Raw genomic sequence first — 17,767 nt, 5'->3', positions numbered from 1 at the left:
ATGTGAAGAAAAAACTGATAGAATTTCTGAGGAAGTCACAGACACAGTGACCATCTCCTAGCCTTTGCCTACCCACTTCCTTTTCCCCTTTTGCTTGTTTACAGGCAGATATTTTTATATGTCTCCATTTCACAGGCCAAGGAAGAAATTAGGTCTAACAGATTGTACCTTGAAACCCAAACTGGAAACAAGCAGCCCCAGTTGCTTTGCAGGAATGATATTCTGCACAGAAGTTGCTTGATAAATGATTTTTCTCCACGGTAGAGCCCCCTTGCCCTGGGATGCACAGAAACCCAGCACTTACCTGGGATGTACAGAAAGGCAGCAGAGGGACCTTCACCTCCGATGCAAAGAGGGGCATGCAAAGCCTCCCTTCAATGACACTGACTGAAGCAGTTGGCCTCCCTGAGGGACCAGAAAACACAAAGATCCCTGCTCTTCTGGATCCTTTGTGCTGTCGATAACAAGGGGTCATTTGCCTAAAATCTCTTTTATGTCTGAGCCTGTGTTTCCATGACCCACTCTATAGCAACTTGCTCCACAGAACTGCAAGGAAAAAAAAATTATAAAGCCACAATTAAAGTGGGAGAATTCAGTATCACTCTCTTAACAATTGATAAACCAATTAGAAAGAAAAAAAAAAAGATATAGAAGACCTCAGCAATACCATTAGTAAACAGGATGTAAGTGATAATTAGAGAACACTCCACACAACAGCAGCAGAATACATGTGCATTCACATTTCTATTGGACATTTCCTAAAATTGATCATATCCTCAACAAATATAAAAGAGGAGAAATTATACAGTGTATTCTCTACACAAAATGGAGTCAAAAGAAATCAATAACGTAGAAAAGAAAATCTGTAAACACTTGCAGTCTAAACATCATACACCTACAAAAATTCATGATTCAAAGGGGAAAAACACAAGAAAAAAAATACACTGAACTGAATGAAAACTTAAATATATCAAAATCTGTAGAATAGATCTAAAGCAGTTTTAAGAGGGGAATTTGAAGTACCAAGTGAATACATTAGAAAAGCAGAAAAATTTAAAATCAATTAACTCAGCTTCAACTTCAATAACCTAGAAAAAGACAAAAATAAAGTCAAGGCAAGCAAAATGAAGGAAATACTGAAGATAAGAACAGTAATCGATGAAATTGTAAATAGAAAAGCAATAGATAAATCAGCAAAACAGAAAGCTTTTCATTAAAAGATCAATGAAATGGACAAATAAATGACCTTCAAGCTAAATGTAACAAATTACCCAAAAATTCGTTCAAAACAGTTCACAGATTTAAAAGTTAAATTCAATACAATAAAAATTTTAGAAAACAAAAGCTTCAGGCTCTATGATTGACAACAAATTCTTAGATTTGATTCTAAAAGCCCAATCCATATAAATAAAATTGATAAATTGGACTTTGTCAAAATTAAAAACTTTTGCTGAGACAGATCCTATTAAGAGGCTGAAAAAATAAGTTACAATCTGGGAGAAAATATTTGCAAATCGAATCTTTAAGAACTTACATTTATATATAGAAAGAACTCTCAAAATTCAATAGAAAAATTTACATGAAGAACAAACTTCAAAAGCTGGCTCTAAATCAGAATAAAAGGACAAAGAAATGAAGGAAGAGTGAAAATTTAAAATGATAAGTTACAAAGGCTAGATACCAAAGTATCACTGTCAGAATACAGGAGTTGCTGAGATATATGCAAACAATTATAATAGAATAACCACAGCTATAGTTGGGGGGAAAAAATTCAACAGAAAAACAACAACTATTGTTGATACAGAGATATTTTAGGATACATACATTGATTTCATATCAGGCATAAAAATAAGTATTTTCAAAAGAAAAATAAATTGGTTCTTAGATAGAGATATGGATAATCAACCTGATGATAAAACTGCATTATAAAAGATGTATTCTAGATTTGTTCTTTTTACTGTATATATATTTTACTTTGGTAAAATATTGAAAAAAGATTTCTTTGTCATTTGCATTTTGGAAAATCTCTTAAGACTTATACTAAATGCAAATTCACATCTTATTTTGCAAATAGTCATTCAGATGGGTTATCACTAAAGGGGTTCTGTCCATATATGGTTGAATTCCCAAGATGTGAGAAAAATTGATTCAATGCAGATGTAAATAAACAGTTTACTGATTAAAGCAAAGATTATATTTATTTTGTGGGAAGAACTTGAAAGAAGAGGTAGCATGTCTTGGAAGTATATAATATCCTTCCACAAGATTTTAGCCTGAAGGATATCTGAAAAAAAATTCTTCAGGTGAACATTTAATTCAAAGCATAGTACTCAAATTATATTAAATTTCATGCTAAAAAAAGAGATTTTAAGGAATGGTTAATGCTTCCTAATGAGAGACAGATATATGTGTATTGTGAAAAAGGAACATTTGACACAGCTTCCTGATTAGACTTCTGCTCCAACACGGGCAGAAAAGGAGAGCCAGGACCTCTGTGTGACTCCTCATCCCACATTAAGCTTAAAACATCACATTCATCACTTTTAGAAAAAGATAGCTCAGTGTTACCATTTCCCTAGAAAGTGTGACTGCTCTAGGATCACAGGGTTGAAAGTACATCATTATTGGCCTGCATTTTTTAAAAAATGTATTAGCTATATTGACAGCTCTGGCCTCGGAACATGAGCATGTTTATAACTAGAAGGAAAAAATCATGTAGATCATCCACCTAATCCTTGTCTAATACCATTCTAACTCTCCATCACCGAAGAGTAGACCACATGAAGCTGAATCACAGGCTCATCCAATCCGTGCATGCCCCACACATTCCAGCCCTGCTGAACTCAAATGTGACAGGGTATTTTATACCAATGAGCCCATAAACATGCTATTCCTTCAACCAGGAATGCAGAGCCACCATCATCTATGTGGTAAAGTACCAACCAACCTATAAGACTTATAGAGTCCTCAGGAATGTTCTTTATCATGGAGTACCTGACACTGCAGAGTAATTCATGTCTTTTCTATTTCTTCCCCCCTTGACTCAAAGCCCTCTGAAGATAGATATTACTGCTGAATTAATTAAACAAAGATATATAATGAAGCAATCAATTAAAATTAAATATATTTGGATGGGCTAGATGGTGGGAGACTAAGGAGCTCCAAAAGTGAGCTCGTCCTACAGGGCAGGTTAACTAATTACCCAGAGTTATCTAAAGCACCTGTTTGGGAGGCCCAGGAGACCAGAAGAGCATCCTGCAACATCTTTAAAGAATGGGAGGAGAAGACTGTCAATTTGCAATGAAGATTCATGAGTAGAGCACTCCACACTGCAGAGGCCAGTGCCCCTCCTCCCCTGGTGGCGCAAGCCAACTAGGAAGCTATTCAGTGGCTGGAGTTGGAAGCTCTATTTCCCAAAAATGGGGAAGGAAGAGATGGTTGGGCACTGACTGTAGCCACTGATTAGTACATACGGCTGGCTAAAGTATAATCCTGAGAACAGTTAATATTTGAACCTGTCCAAGGTGAAAAGAGGCTGGTAGTCACCATTTAAACTCTGCCCCCGGCATGAGGGGAAGCAGGAGTGATTGAAAACCACAGAGAAGATAGGGATGAGTGTCTTTCCACCCAGATCAGATTGTAGCTCAAGCCTAGGCTCCAGCCCCACTTCAAGCAGGGAGGAAGCTGGGAAACCTGCACCTACCTCTCTGGGCAATTGCAGGTGCTTTTGTCCAGCAGAGACTGAACAGTCAGATACTGGGGATGCAACCCTGTCTCTCCAATAGGATAGGAGAAGAGCTGTGTTTCCTCAGCCTGTCTGGGAAACTGCGAGGGCTTTGGGCCCACTCAGATTAGATTTTTGGACACTCCAGAGGGCCGATCCCCACCCCTGGCAGGGGAGGAAAGGGACAGTGCTACATCAGTCTACCTGGGCAACTGTGGTCAGTTTTGACCCAGGTGGCTTAGTTTGCTGCCCACGCCTGCAGCTCCACCCCACCACAGGCAGGGGAAGAAGGGGTGTGACGCTTAATCAGTCTCTCTGGGCAATTGCTGACAGTTTTGACCTGCACAACTTGGATTACTACATTTGGCTGCAGCTCCATGCCTATACCTGGCAGAGGAGAAAGGTGGGAGAAGCTTTATCAGTTCCTGGGGAAACAAAGACAGCATTAGCCTCCATAACTTACAGTACTAACTACATCCCTGGTTCCTACTACACAACCAGCTAGGGAGAAACAGCAAGAAAGCCCTAAAATAAGAGAGAAACTGCACCCAGAAAAAAAATAAATCTAGTAAGCCAGATGCCAAGACACTGACAAAAAATTACGATTCATACCAAAGAGCAGGAAGATGTGACCCAGTCAAAGGAATAAGGTAAGCCTCCAGATGACCTAAAGGAGTTAGAAAACGAATCATAGATATTCAAACAAATCTCCCTAATAAATTCAATGAGATGGCTAAAGAGATTATGGATATTAAAAAGACATTGGATGAGCACGAAGAAGAATTTGAAAGCATACATAGAAAAATAGCAGATGTTATGGGAATTAAAAGCACAATAAATGAAATTTAAAATACATGGGAGGCATATAATAGCAGATTTTAGGAAGCAGAAGAAAGAACCGGGGAGCTTGAAGACATGGCCTCTGAAAGTGAACATACAAAAGAACAGATAAGAATAGAAAAAAAAAATTGAACAAGGTCTCAGGGAACAAAATGGCAGCAAGAGAAGTGCAAACATATATGGCATGGGTGTTCAAGAAGAAGAGAAAAGAGGCAGAAGGAATATGTGAAGAAATAATGCCTGCAAATTTCCCAACCCTATGAAGGAAATAGACATCTGTGTCCAGGAAGCAAAAGGTATTCCCATCTGAATAAATCTGAATAGGCACTTACTAATCAGAATGTCAAATGCCAAAGATGAAGAGAAAATTCTGAGAGCAGCAAGGAAAAAGTAATGCATCACATACAAGGGATGTCCAGTAAGATTAAGCACCAATTTCTAATCAGAAACCATATAGCCAAGAAGGCAATGGTATGGTATATTTAAGATACTGCAAGAGAAAAACTGCCAATCAAGTTTCTACTATCTGTTTCAACTGTCTTTCAAAAATGATGGCAAGTTTAGAATATTCACAGATAAACAGAACTGGGAGAGTTTGTAACAAAGAGACTGACTTTGTAGGAAATATTAAAGGACATGTTATTGCCTGAGAAGAAAAGATAGGAGAGGCTTGGAAGAGAGGTAGAAGTTAAGATTATATCAATAAAACTAAATAAAAGTATAAAAAGAGTGGTGAAAATAAATAGGACAGATAAAACCCAAAGGTCAAATTGACTGAAGAACTGCATATACAATAAGAACATTGAATGTTAATGGTTTAGAATTCCCAATAAAAAGACACAGACTAGCAAAATGGATAAGAAAATATGAGCCATCTATATGCTGTCTACAAAAGAATCACCTTGGACCCAAAGATACCAATAGATTGAAAGTAAAAGGCTGGAAAAAGATATCCCATGCATGCAGTAATCTTAAAAAAACTGGAATAGCTATATTTATATTGGTAGAAATAGACCTTAAGAGCAAAACTGTTAATAGAGACAAGAAATGATTATACTAAGTGAAAGAAATCATACATGTGTATGATTCCATATATATAAAGTGTAAATATAAATCAATTGAAAAAGATGAAATTAGACTAGTGGGTATGAGGGGCTAGGGAAGGAAGAATGCAAAGAGGTATGGAGTTCGTCTTTGGAATAATGAGAGAGTTCTAAAAAGTTTGTGGTGATGAATGCACAACATTGAGATTATGCTAAAAGTCATTGATTATACACTTTGGATAGGTCATATGGTATGTGAATATATTTTAATAAAACTGCTTAATAAATACATAGTTGTGCAAGAATATCCAGATATAGTGGCTATCTACAGTAGGGAAAAAAAAAGAGATTGAGAAGTGAAGAATTTTCTTGTTTGTTCATCTGTGTTCTGTTTATTTTTATTATTGAAATATTAAAAATGCTTTAATAATGAAATAAATAAATAAAACTAAAAGGGCCAATTCACCAGGAAGAAATAACAATCATAAATGTATGTGCACCTAACCAGGATGCCCCAAATTACATGAAGCAAACCCTGGCAAAACTGAAAGAAGAAATAGATGTTTCTATTATAACACTTGGAGACTTCCATACACTACTCTCAGCATTGGAAAGAACATCTAGGCAGATGATAAATAAAGAAACAGAGAGCTTGAATAATATGATAAATGGACCAAATCTAATAGACAAAGACAGAACATTGCACCCAAAACAGCAGGATATACATTCTTCTCAAGTACTCATGGCTCTATCTCCAGGATATGTACACAAAACTCAATCAATTCAACAAAATTGAAATTATACAAAGCACTTTCTCTGATCATAATGAAATAAAGCTGGGAATCAACAACAGGCAGAAAAAGGGAAAATTTACAAATACATGGAGATTAGACAACACATGCTTAAAATCATTTGGTCATAGAAGAAATCACAAGAGAAATCAATAAATATCTTGGGATGAATGAAAACAAGAACAACATATCAGAACCTATGGGGTGCAGTGAAGGTACTTCTGAGGGAAATGTATAGCCCTCAATGCTTACATTAAAAATGAAGAGCTAAAATCAATAACCTAACAGCTAAAGGAACTAGAAAAAGAAAATGAAACTATTCCAAAGCAAGTAGAAGGACTGAAATAACAAAGACCAGAACAGAAATAAATGAAATTGAGAACAAAAAAAAAAAAAAAAAGAGAGAGAAAGAGAGAATTCACAAAAGCAAAAGTCAATTCTTCAAGAAGATTAACAAAATCCTGAAACCCTTAGCTAGAAAAAGAAAAAAAGAGAGAAGATGCATATAAATAAAATAAAATCAGGAACATTACTGCTGATCCAAATAAAAGCAATCATAAGAGGATACTAAGAACTACTTTAGGTCAATAATCTATACAATGAAGATGAAAAACAGAAAAATTCCTAGGAATGTATGAACAAGCTACATGGATCCTAAAAGAAACAAAGACCTCAGCAAACTAATCACAAGAAATTGAAACAGTCATCAAACAACTCCCCAAAATGAAAAGCCTAGGATCAGATGATTTCACAGGTGAGTTCTAACAAGCTTTCAAGGAAGATTTAATACTAATCTTACTCAAGCCCTTCCAAAAAACTGAACAAGAAGGAACACTACAAATCTCCTTCTATGAAACCAATATCACCCTAATACCAAAGCCAGATAAAGATATAATGAAAAAAAATTACAGACTGTATTAGTTGTCACAAGGGTGCTGATGCAAAATACCAGAAATTGGTTAGTTTTTATAAAGGGTATTTATTTGGAGTAGGAACTTACAGATACCAGGCCATAAAGCATAATTTACTTCCCTTACCAAAGTCTACTTTCATGTGTTGGAGCAAGAGGACTGCTGACGTCTGTGAGGGTTCAGGCTTCCTGGGTCCTCCCTTCCTGGGGCTTGCTTCTCTTTCCTCTGTGTGCTTACTTCCTGGGGCTCCAGCTTAAGGCTTCAGCATCAAACTCTAACATCAAAACTCCAACATCAAAAACCCTTAACTCTGTCCTTTGCCATGCCTTTTATATTAGTCCCCACCTACCAAATGGTGGGGACTCAATGCCCTACTGGCACAAGAGGTTTACATAACTACTTAATCAAATAAACCTATAAATCCAATATAATCTAATATACCCAGAAGAAAAGATCAGTTTATAAACATAATCCAATATTTCTTTTTGGAATTCGTCAATAATATCAAACTGCTACACAGACCCAATTCCCTAATGAATACAATGCATAGATCCTCAACAAAATACTTCCTAATTGAATTCAACAGAACATTAAAAGAATTATTCATCATGATCAAGTGGGTTTTACATGAGACATGCAAGAGTGGTTCAACACAAGAAAATCAATCAGCATAATACACCACATTAATATATCAAAGAAGAAAAATGACATGATCCTATTGATTAACACAGGAAAAGGCATTTGACGAAGCATAGCATCCTTTCTTGATAGAAATACTACAAGAGATAGGAATTAATGGAAACTCTCGACATGAAAAAGGACATATATGAAAAACCCACAGCTAACATTGTACTCAATGCTGAAAATTGGAAGCTTTCCCACGGATATCAGGACAAGACAAGGATGCCCACTGTCACCACTGTTGTTCAGTATAGTGCAAGAGGTTCTAGCTTGAGCAATCAGGAAAGAAAAAGAAATAAAAGGCATGCAAAAAGAAATAAAAGGAAAAATATCGCTATGCATAAATGATATGATGCTGTAACTAGAAAATTGTGAAAATTATTACAAAATGACTAGAGCTAATAAATGATTTCAGCAGAGAGGCACAATACAAGATTAACATACAAAAATCAGTAGTGTTTCTACACACTAGTAATGTGCAATGTAAGGAGGAAATCAGGAAAAAATTCCACTTATAATAACAACTAAAAGAATCAAATATTTAGGAATAAACTTAACCAAGGATGTAAAGCACTTGTATTCAGAGAACTACGAAGCATTGAAAAAGACATTTTAAAAAGACCTATATAAATGGAAGAACATTCCATGTTCATAGACTGGAAGATTAAATATCAATAAAATGTGGATTCTACCCAAACTGATATAAAGATCAACGCACTCCCAATAAAAATTCCACAAATATTTTTTAAAGCAATGGAAAATACAATTATCACCTTTATTTGGAAGGGTAAGTAATGTCAAATAGCCAGAAACATCTTCTAAAGGAAGAGGGAAGCTGAAGGACTCTCACTTCTGGACTTTAAATCATAATACTTAGCTACAGCGGTAAAAAGAGCATGGTACTAGCATAAAGACAGACACACAGAACAATGGAATCAAATTGATGGTTTAGAAACAGACCCTCACATCAATGATCAAGTGATTTATGACTAGCCTGTCAAACTCACCCAGCTGGGGCAGAGGAGTCTATTCAACAAACGGTGGTAGTAGAACAGGATATCCATAGCCAAAAGAAAGAAAGAGGACCCTATCTCACACCTTGTACAAAATTTAACTCAAAATGGATCAAAGACCTAACTATAAAATCTACAACCACAAAGCTCCTAGAGAAAAAATTTAGTGAACATCTTCAAGACCTGGTGGTAGGTGGTGGATTCTTAAACCTTACACTGAAAGCACAAGCAAAGAAAGAAACATGAATAAATGGGACCTCCTCAAACTTAAATAGTTTTGTAATTCAAAGGACTTTGTCAAGAAGGTGAAAAGGCAGCCCACTCAATGGGAGAAATTATTATATTTGGAAATGACATATCTGATAAGGGTATGATTTTCATTCTATATAAAGAGGTCATATAACTCAACAATAAAAGAGCAAGCAATACAATTAAAAAATAGGCAAAGGGCATAAAGACATTTCTTCAGAGAGAAAATACAAATGGCCAAAAAGCACTTGGAAAAAAAAATTCAGTATCATTAGCTATTAGAGAAATACAAAACAAAACAGTGAGATATTATCTCACACCACATAGAATGGTCTTTTTTTCCCTTCAAAAACTTTCACATGTATGAACAGCTCTTAGCTATTGACTTAACTTACAACTTTTAAAAGAGCCTATAGAGCTGAGTGTGAAAAAATTTGTTATTAATCAGAAGTAAGCCTTTCTATTTCTTTTTGACTTATACACCTTATAGAGGAATATAATAAGCCAAAAATAAACAACAATAAGTGCTGGAGAGGATGTGCAGAAATAGGAACACTGCTTCATTGTTGGTGAGATTGTAAAATGGTGCAGCCGCTGTGCAAGACAGTTTGGCAATTTCTCAGGAAGCTAATTATAGAATTGCCATATGATCCAGCAATTCCTCTACTAGGAATATATCTAGAAGAACTAAAAACTGCAATGTACACAGACATCTGCACACTGATGTTCATAGTGTCATTATTCACAATTGCCAAAAGTTGGAAAAAAAAGTGTCCATCAACTGATGAATGGATAAACAAAATGGGATATATCCATTTTATGATGGAATACTAGTCTGTTGTAAGAAGAAATGAAATTGAGACACACATGAGAACATGGATGAACCTTTAAGACATTCTGTTAAGTAAAATAAGCCAGACACAAAAGGACAAGTATTGCATGGGTTCACTTATAAGAACTAAACACAATGAGTTAAAACCTAGATATAGGTTATTAGGGGATAAGAGGAGGGCTGAAAAGGTGTACTGGTGCTTAAAGTATGTAGGAGCTTTAATTAACTTGACTGTATTAGTGTGGAAATGGAAAGAGTTGAGGGTAACACATTATAATGAGTAGAACTAGGACAGCTGGTTTATAAATGGGATTGTAGCTGAAAAGGGATGTAAATGTCAATTGAAAGAAAGCTAGATTATAATCTAGAGACTGAATAACATCGTGAATCCAGAGGTGGGTGAGAATTGTGGTTAATAGCATAAATGCAAAAATGTCCTTCAATGAACTAGCACAAATGTACATCACTTTTGCAAGTTGGTAAGAATTTTTTCCATGGAGAAGTATGGGAAAAATACAATTAATATAACCAATGGATCACAATACTGTAATATATTTGCATCAATGCCAAAGATGTATTGTGTTAATAATAGGGGAGTATGGAAAAAATATAACAAATGTACACTGTAGACTATAGTAGCAGTCTGATGATATTATCTCATTATCTGTAACAAACGTTCCACAACAATGTAGTGTGTTGGTGGAGAGGTGTTGTATAGAAATTCCGCACATGTGCATGATTGTTTTGAAAGTTCACAACCTATCTAATAAAAATACATATTTTAAAAAATGAAATATAACTGATTTATCTATCAGCTTTTTTAAGGCAGCAAATGCCAGACACGACATAATACATACACTTAAAAAGTTATTGTTGAAATAATTGTATTAAAAACACACATCCGGTTTGCAGTCATGCAAATTGATATAACAAAAATGAGTAATAGCATATGTATAGAAAGAATTATGTTTCCTTCCACAGTTTCCTCTTAATCCTTAGTAGGTAGCTTTTTTTTTTCATACAGAATTGCCTGAATTTAATTATCTGGTCAAATTGATGAGTGAGAAATATAGGTATCCTGAGTCCTATTAAAAATAAAATTCCTGAAAGAAAAATTTCATGTATTTCCTTTTAATGCACTCACATAAGCATCAGGAATTTCTAAATAATATGTCTGTGTCCATGCCATGTATATATACATCAACACAATGTATATATGTATGTTACAGGGTCACAAATATAGAGTGACACCACAGAATGTAACAGACAAACTAATTTAGGAGGCCTAAAGCCTGGAGTTGAATCCCAATTCCATTATTTACTGGTGCTGTAACCTTTCTGAGCATGATTTATTGCTTGAATAAAAGGGCACAATATTTTTTGCCTAGCTTATAACATTGTGAAAGTTAAAAAACAACTAGATATAGTATGTAAAGATGTTTTGCACATTATTATACTGGTGTCAGATGACATTACTGTCACTGTATTTCTTTGTATGTGAGATTCTTTTCCAAACTTTATCTAATTCCTCTCTCACACATAATTATAACTTATTTTTGTCATTTTATGCTGTAAATTCAAAAGTGATTGAATCTTTGAGTTTGAATAATATGTTGAGTCATTTATATAAACATTTAAAGATTGATCACTGGGCTAGCTCATAAATAATTACTGGCTTACTCTCCATTTGTCTACTCATTATTTATAGACAATTTAAAACATTACAGACCAATTTAGCACTTATTAAATAACCCCATGCTTCATCATTAACCTTGAATGGAGAATGGTATAAACTTTTCTATAGAAATGCAAGAAATATCTAGATTCATTGTTCTTATTAATTCATTAAAAAAGCTTGGGGAAATAGTTGCTTTAAGGCATCTTCTTACTGTTTTGTGTTTGCAATAGCATTAAGAAAGCATTGCGTATTTTTCTGAGAGGACAATGAAGTGAAAATATGTTTAAGGATTTTAACATTTAAAAATCTGATATCAAGAAAAAGTAACTATGTAAAATCATCTCTAAAACTTCTTTTTTAAAAGGCTTTTATCAATTTGACTTTGTAATTGCATATTTCAAAATCACTATATAGCTTAGAGCTGAAGAGCTAAGAATGCTTTGAAAAATGTCTTATCAATCATCAACAGAATTAACTAAATTCAAAATGCAGAATCATGATTGTTAGTTTTGAAATCTGAGAGAAAAGCACAAATTTGCATTTTCAGATTGCAGGTTAAAACTTCTGGAAAAAAATCCTTTAATTTGTAAGCTAATCTTTGAAATTAAATTCAAAAATCAATGTATGAATAAATTTTGACACGAATATATTCAGTATCTCATTTTTTCTGACCTTCCACTTGGAAGCTGGAGAAGATCTCAATTTTGCATGGATGGTATTTGCAATCACATAAAAACAGCCCACTGAAATGCACTAGTAACATCTGATGCAGTAGATAACTAATGGCATAGAAAATAGTGGTTAGAATAGACAACGACATTTTTTTTAATGTAAAAGAATTTTTCACTTTTTTGTGTACCCTACAAATTTTTTTACCTCATAAGCTCCAAATGATTATTCAAATGAATACTCAAATGAAAATATATACTTTTATATAAAATGGCATTTTTTCTTATAGCACAAAAAGTAACATCTCATTGAAAACAAAATCTAAAATGAATAGTCAAAGAAGGCAATAAAGCACTCCTGTCATCTTCCACACAATTAGTACCCTGGCATACCCTTTATTTTATTAGAGCAAAACACAGTTTTGTATCTACCTCTCTATTTCATTAACATACTGTGAACAAAAAAAAAAAATACATTCTTTACAATTACTGTTGTAGGCAACTGGCTTACCTGTTCCTTATTGTAAATGTTACACCTGTTCTATTGTACATGTTGCAGTTGTTAGATGTTGCAGTTGCTCCCTATTACTGTAGATGATGTTGCAGTTCTGATCATAAACAGCTGCTCAGTAGTTTCCAATAAATACAAGGTGGAAACTAGAGTCCCCTGGCCCCATCTTTATTTCCTCTCTTGTGTCTCTCTGTCTTTTATTTCTTAAATTCTGTGTTGCCTTCCCTTCGAGCCAACCTACCGCTGAGGTGGATCACAGCAACTGGCGCCCAACATGGGGCACAAAGGGAAGAAGCCTCGCAGCAGCTGGTGTCCAACCAGGGACCTGAAGGAAAGAAGGATCGCTTCAAGCAAAACTAAAGTTGGCATAACGGCACAGAGCCCCTTGTGGTTTGGAAAGCCTTTGAAGTCCTCGAGGGTTTGCCTGTATTTTCCCAGGAAAATACCCTGCGTGGGTACCAGCTCATCAGATAAAGCCATAGCACGAATGCCAAAGAGATGACAAAAGTTCCTGTGGAACCCAGAACCTCCAGTAATGCAGATGGGGAGACAGACGCTGGAAACTGCATGGTTGGGTCTCATTCTGAAGACTAGAATGGCTTTACATCAAAGTATCTAAACTACAGAACTTGTTCAAGCATGTCATCATAAAGCAAGTATGACTTGGGAACAGAAAGAGATTTAGAAAGAAACTGAGAGGAGGAAAACTGGAAAAGAAATGTTTAATTATAAAAGGAAGCAGTGAAAAAATCCTAGATTAATAGATTTGGAACTGCCTTTGGGTTTGTTCATTGTCAGTGTGTGTGTTGTAGTTGTTTCAGTGTGTGTGGTTGTTCAAAAAGAAAAGAAAAAGGGAGAAAGAAAAAGAGGAAGGAGGGGAAAAGAGGAAGGAAGGAGGGGAAAAGAGAAAGGAAGGAGGGGAAAAGAGGAAGGAAGGAGGGGAAAGAGAAAGGAAGGGAGGGGGAAAGAGGAAGGAAGGGAGGGGGAAAGAGGAAGGAAGGGAGGGGGAAAGAGGAAGGAAGGGAGGGGGAAAGAGGAAGGAAGGGAGGGGGAAAGAGGAAGGAAGGGTAGTAAAATGAAAGATGTAAGAGTTAAGCACATATTGAAAAAGGTGAAAAGTTTGTGGGGATGCTAACTGAAATGTTATAGGGTGTATTTTGTCCTAAAATAAAACGGCTAGTTTTTCTAAAATCAGAAATGGAGATATGCAAGACAGAACTAATATGCATATAGCAAGTTGTAAAAGTATTGTAGTAGCATTCAGTGAGATAATGGGTTTTGTGAAAGTAAAGCAAACCTGAATGAATAGAAAAAGTACAAAAACTGTGAAAAGGTCCACAATGGATTTTTGCAGTTCAAGGCTTTCTGCCCTGGCCTGATGGCAATGAATCTGACTGCACAGAAGAAACCTGTGGCAGTGACCCTACTAAAAAAACATCAGACAATGGTATTTTAAGGGCCTGGAATAGGCAAACAATTGGGACAAGCTGTAAGGTCCCTGCTACTCTGATTATTAAATGTTGTTTGGTTGGGTAAGACAAAGCTATATTCTCTGTCGTAATTGGTAAATACAATGTTTTCTCATGTTAACGGACTTTGTATAGACTTAGCCTATGAATTGGATGTGGCCAGCACTAATACAGAGTACTGGCCTTCATAGCCTTGTTAGCTGGGAATCTTAAGCCCATGAGAAATGAAAGTCTATTCATTAAATGTCTGCCAGTTGGAAGCCTTGTTGTTTGTTGTTGTATAATCTATGGTAGTTATGGATTATGTATAAAATGCTTGAATACTAATCAGAACTTTAATAATGAAACATATTGTGTACTTAAGTGATATGATGAACTGAGATATATAAATGTACCTTGTTGAATGTAAATATAAATCTTGTTCTAAGTTTGAACAATCCTGGGACCAAATGTATTGAGAAAAAATTTAACGAGTATTGTTCAAACCTAAAAGTGAAAACATCATGCAGGAAGCTTTGTTGATCAGTGCAATATCATTTACGTAGACTGCAAAAACAAAAAGGGGGAAATGTTGTGGGCAACTGGCTTACCTGTTCCTTATTGTAAATGTTACACCTGTTCTATTATACATGTTGCCTTTGTTAAGTATTGCAGTTTCCTATTATTGTAGATGATGTTGCAGTTCAGATAGCAAACAGCTGCTCGGTAGTTTCCAATAAATACAAGGTGGAAACTAGAGTTGAGGCTCTCAGTTTCAGAAGCTGTGAGTCCCATGGTCCCATCTTTATCTCCTCTCTTGTGTCTCTCTGTCTTTTATTAAAGTCTGCATTGCCTTCCCTTCGAGCTAATCTATTACTGAGCTGGTGTGCAGCAACTTATTGTTTTGGAGTGTCTGGAGTAGATGCTGCTGCAATGGTCTTTAAAAGAGGGTTTTGGTTTGTTTTTTAGGAGGGACCTCCTACATGGGAAGCAAACACTCAAACCACTGAGCTACACCTGCTCCCCTAAAGTTTTTTACTATGTTTTCAGAAAGCTAATTGGCCCTCAGAGTAAACATTTTGAATCTTACTTATTCCCCTCTCCTTGAACACTATTGTAATATTCAACCTTTGTCTAATCACAGGAAAAAAAAAAACCATGAACACTTCTTTTTTCACCACCTCTCCTCACTGAAACCTCTCCGTTTTTAAATACCAGCTTATTCTTTATGTGCCAGATGACTCATCTTTTGTGTTGTCACTGTGAACTACCTTATAGTCTTACTTCACTTTCCTCATAAGATTTGTTCCTGATTTGCAATGTCTACCTCTTACATTTCCTCGGTCCTCAAAATCACCAACCCTTCTCTCCCTAACATCACAATCAACTGATAGCCTTCCCTCACTCCTCACAGAGAAATGAGCTCCATGGAAACTTCGTTCTCTTCTTATTGTAGTATACAGGTTCACCCCCTCCTTTTCTGGTCCCTGCATATATGATGAAGGCCTTCCCTTGATATCACTAACCACAAAGGCCAGGTATTCCATCACCTTTCACCACTTATGTGATTTCTCTTCTTCAGTTTTCTCTCCTCTCCCCTGTATCATCAACTTCTCATGTTCACTTAATGGTTTCTCTTAGCCAGCAAAAATTCCTTACTATCTCTCATCTTCAAAAAAACAGTCCACCCTGATGTCACTATCTCAGTCGATTTCAAACTTCATGCCCATCAGAATTACCCAGAAATATTCAGAAGTAGATATGTTTTTAAATGAAGAATATGAGATCCATGCCCAGATATTCTGGCTCCAAGATGATTCTGATACAGCAGCACACATTTTGGGAAATGGCCTTACAGCTGTAGGCCCAATTCTCTTTCTCGTTTATTGCTACTCTGAAGTTCGTTAAGGACGTCCATGGTGCCAAATCAAATGAACCTGTTCAATATTCTTCCTTCAGGATTTTTTACCCAGTTGATCTTTTCTTGTCCTAAATAACTCAACAGCTACTGGTTTCCTCTCATATTTCTGGCCACCTATTTCCCTCTTTTTTTCTAACTCATCTCTAAATGTTGAAGTCCTTTAGAACACCTTTTTTGGCCCTGTTGTCTCTCTCTCAGCACCTTCTCCCTAGGAAATATTATCCATTTTCATAACCACTGAAATCACAAATATATCATATTTTACAGAGGCTTTTCCTTATGTTCCAGAACTGTGTATCAAAATGATTTAATGTATCTGCCTGGATGTCACATTGTCATCTTAAATATCACATGCCCCAAACTTATTTTATTTTTGCTTTTCTCCAAAATTCCTTCCATAGTTTTAAAAAATTTTTTCTTATTACAGAAGTTGTGAGCTTACAAAATATCACACAAATGAGTAGACTTCCCATACAACAACTATTCACCAACACACTGCACTGCTGTGGGACATCTGTTACAGATTATGAGAGAATATCATCAGACTATTACCACTAATAATGGTCCATAGCATACATTTGGCATACTTTTTCCATTCCCATTATTAACAAAGTACATCTTTGGCATCGATGCAAGAGTATTACAGTATTGCTGTTAACTACAGTCCATAGGTTACATTAATTTGATTTTTCCCATGCTTCTCCACATTCCCACCACCCTGCAGTAGTGATGTTTATCTGTTCTACTTCACAGAACATATGTATTTGTACTATTAGCAACAATTCTCATCCACCTCAGGTATCACTGTGTTATTCAGTCCCTAGACTATTATCTAGCTTTCTTTCACTTCACATTTATATCCCAAAACAACCCTTTTCAGCCACAATCCCATTTATAAACCAGCTTCGATTCACTATAATGTGTTACCATCAACTTTATACATTTCCACTCGGGTTAATTTAATTAACCCGACATTTACAGTCAGGTTAATTAAAACTTCTACATACATTGAGCATCAGTACTCCTTCATATCCCCATACTGTTATTTTGTTCATATTAGCGAGACCACGCAATATTTGTCCTTTTGTGTCTGGCTTATTTCACTTAGCATAATGTCTTTAGATTTATCCATATTATCATGTGTTCCAATTTCATTTCTGCTTACTGCAGCATAGTATTCCATCATGTTTATACTACAATTTGCTGACGAACGAATGGGTTGTTTCCATCTTTTGACAACTGTGAATGCCACTATGACAATCAGTGTGCAGTTCTTCTGGATATATTCCCTGTGGAGGATTTGCTGTATCATATGGCAGTTCTACATTTAGCTTCCTGAGAAACCACCAACTCTCTTGCACAGAAACTGCACCATTTTACAATCCCAGCAAAAGTGAAGGAGAGTCCCTATTTCTCCACATCCTCTCCAGCACTTGTTTTCTTTTTTAAAAAAAGAT

The sequence above is a fragment of the Dasypus novemcinctus genome, chromosome 25 (genome assembly GCF_030445035.2).
Source record: "Dasypus novemcinctus isolate mDasNov1 chromosome 25, mDasNov1.1.hap2, whole genome shotgun sequence".
In the NCBI taxonomy this organism is placed as follows: Eukaryota; Metazoa; Chordata; class Mammalia; order Cingulata; family Dasypodidae; genus Dasypus; species Dasypus novemcinctus.
This window is presented reverse-complemented; position numbering follows the sequence as displayed.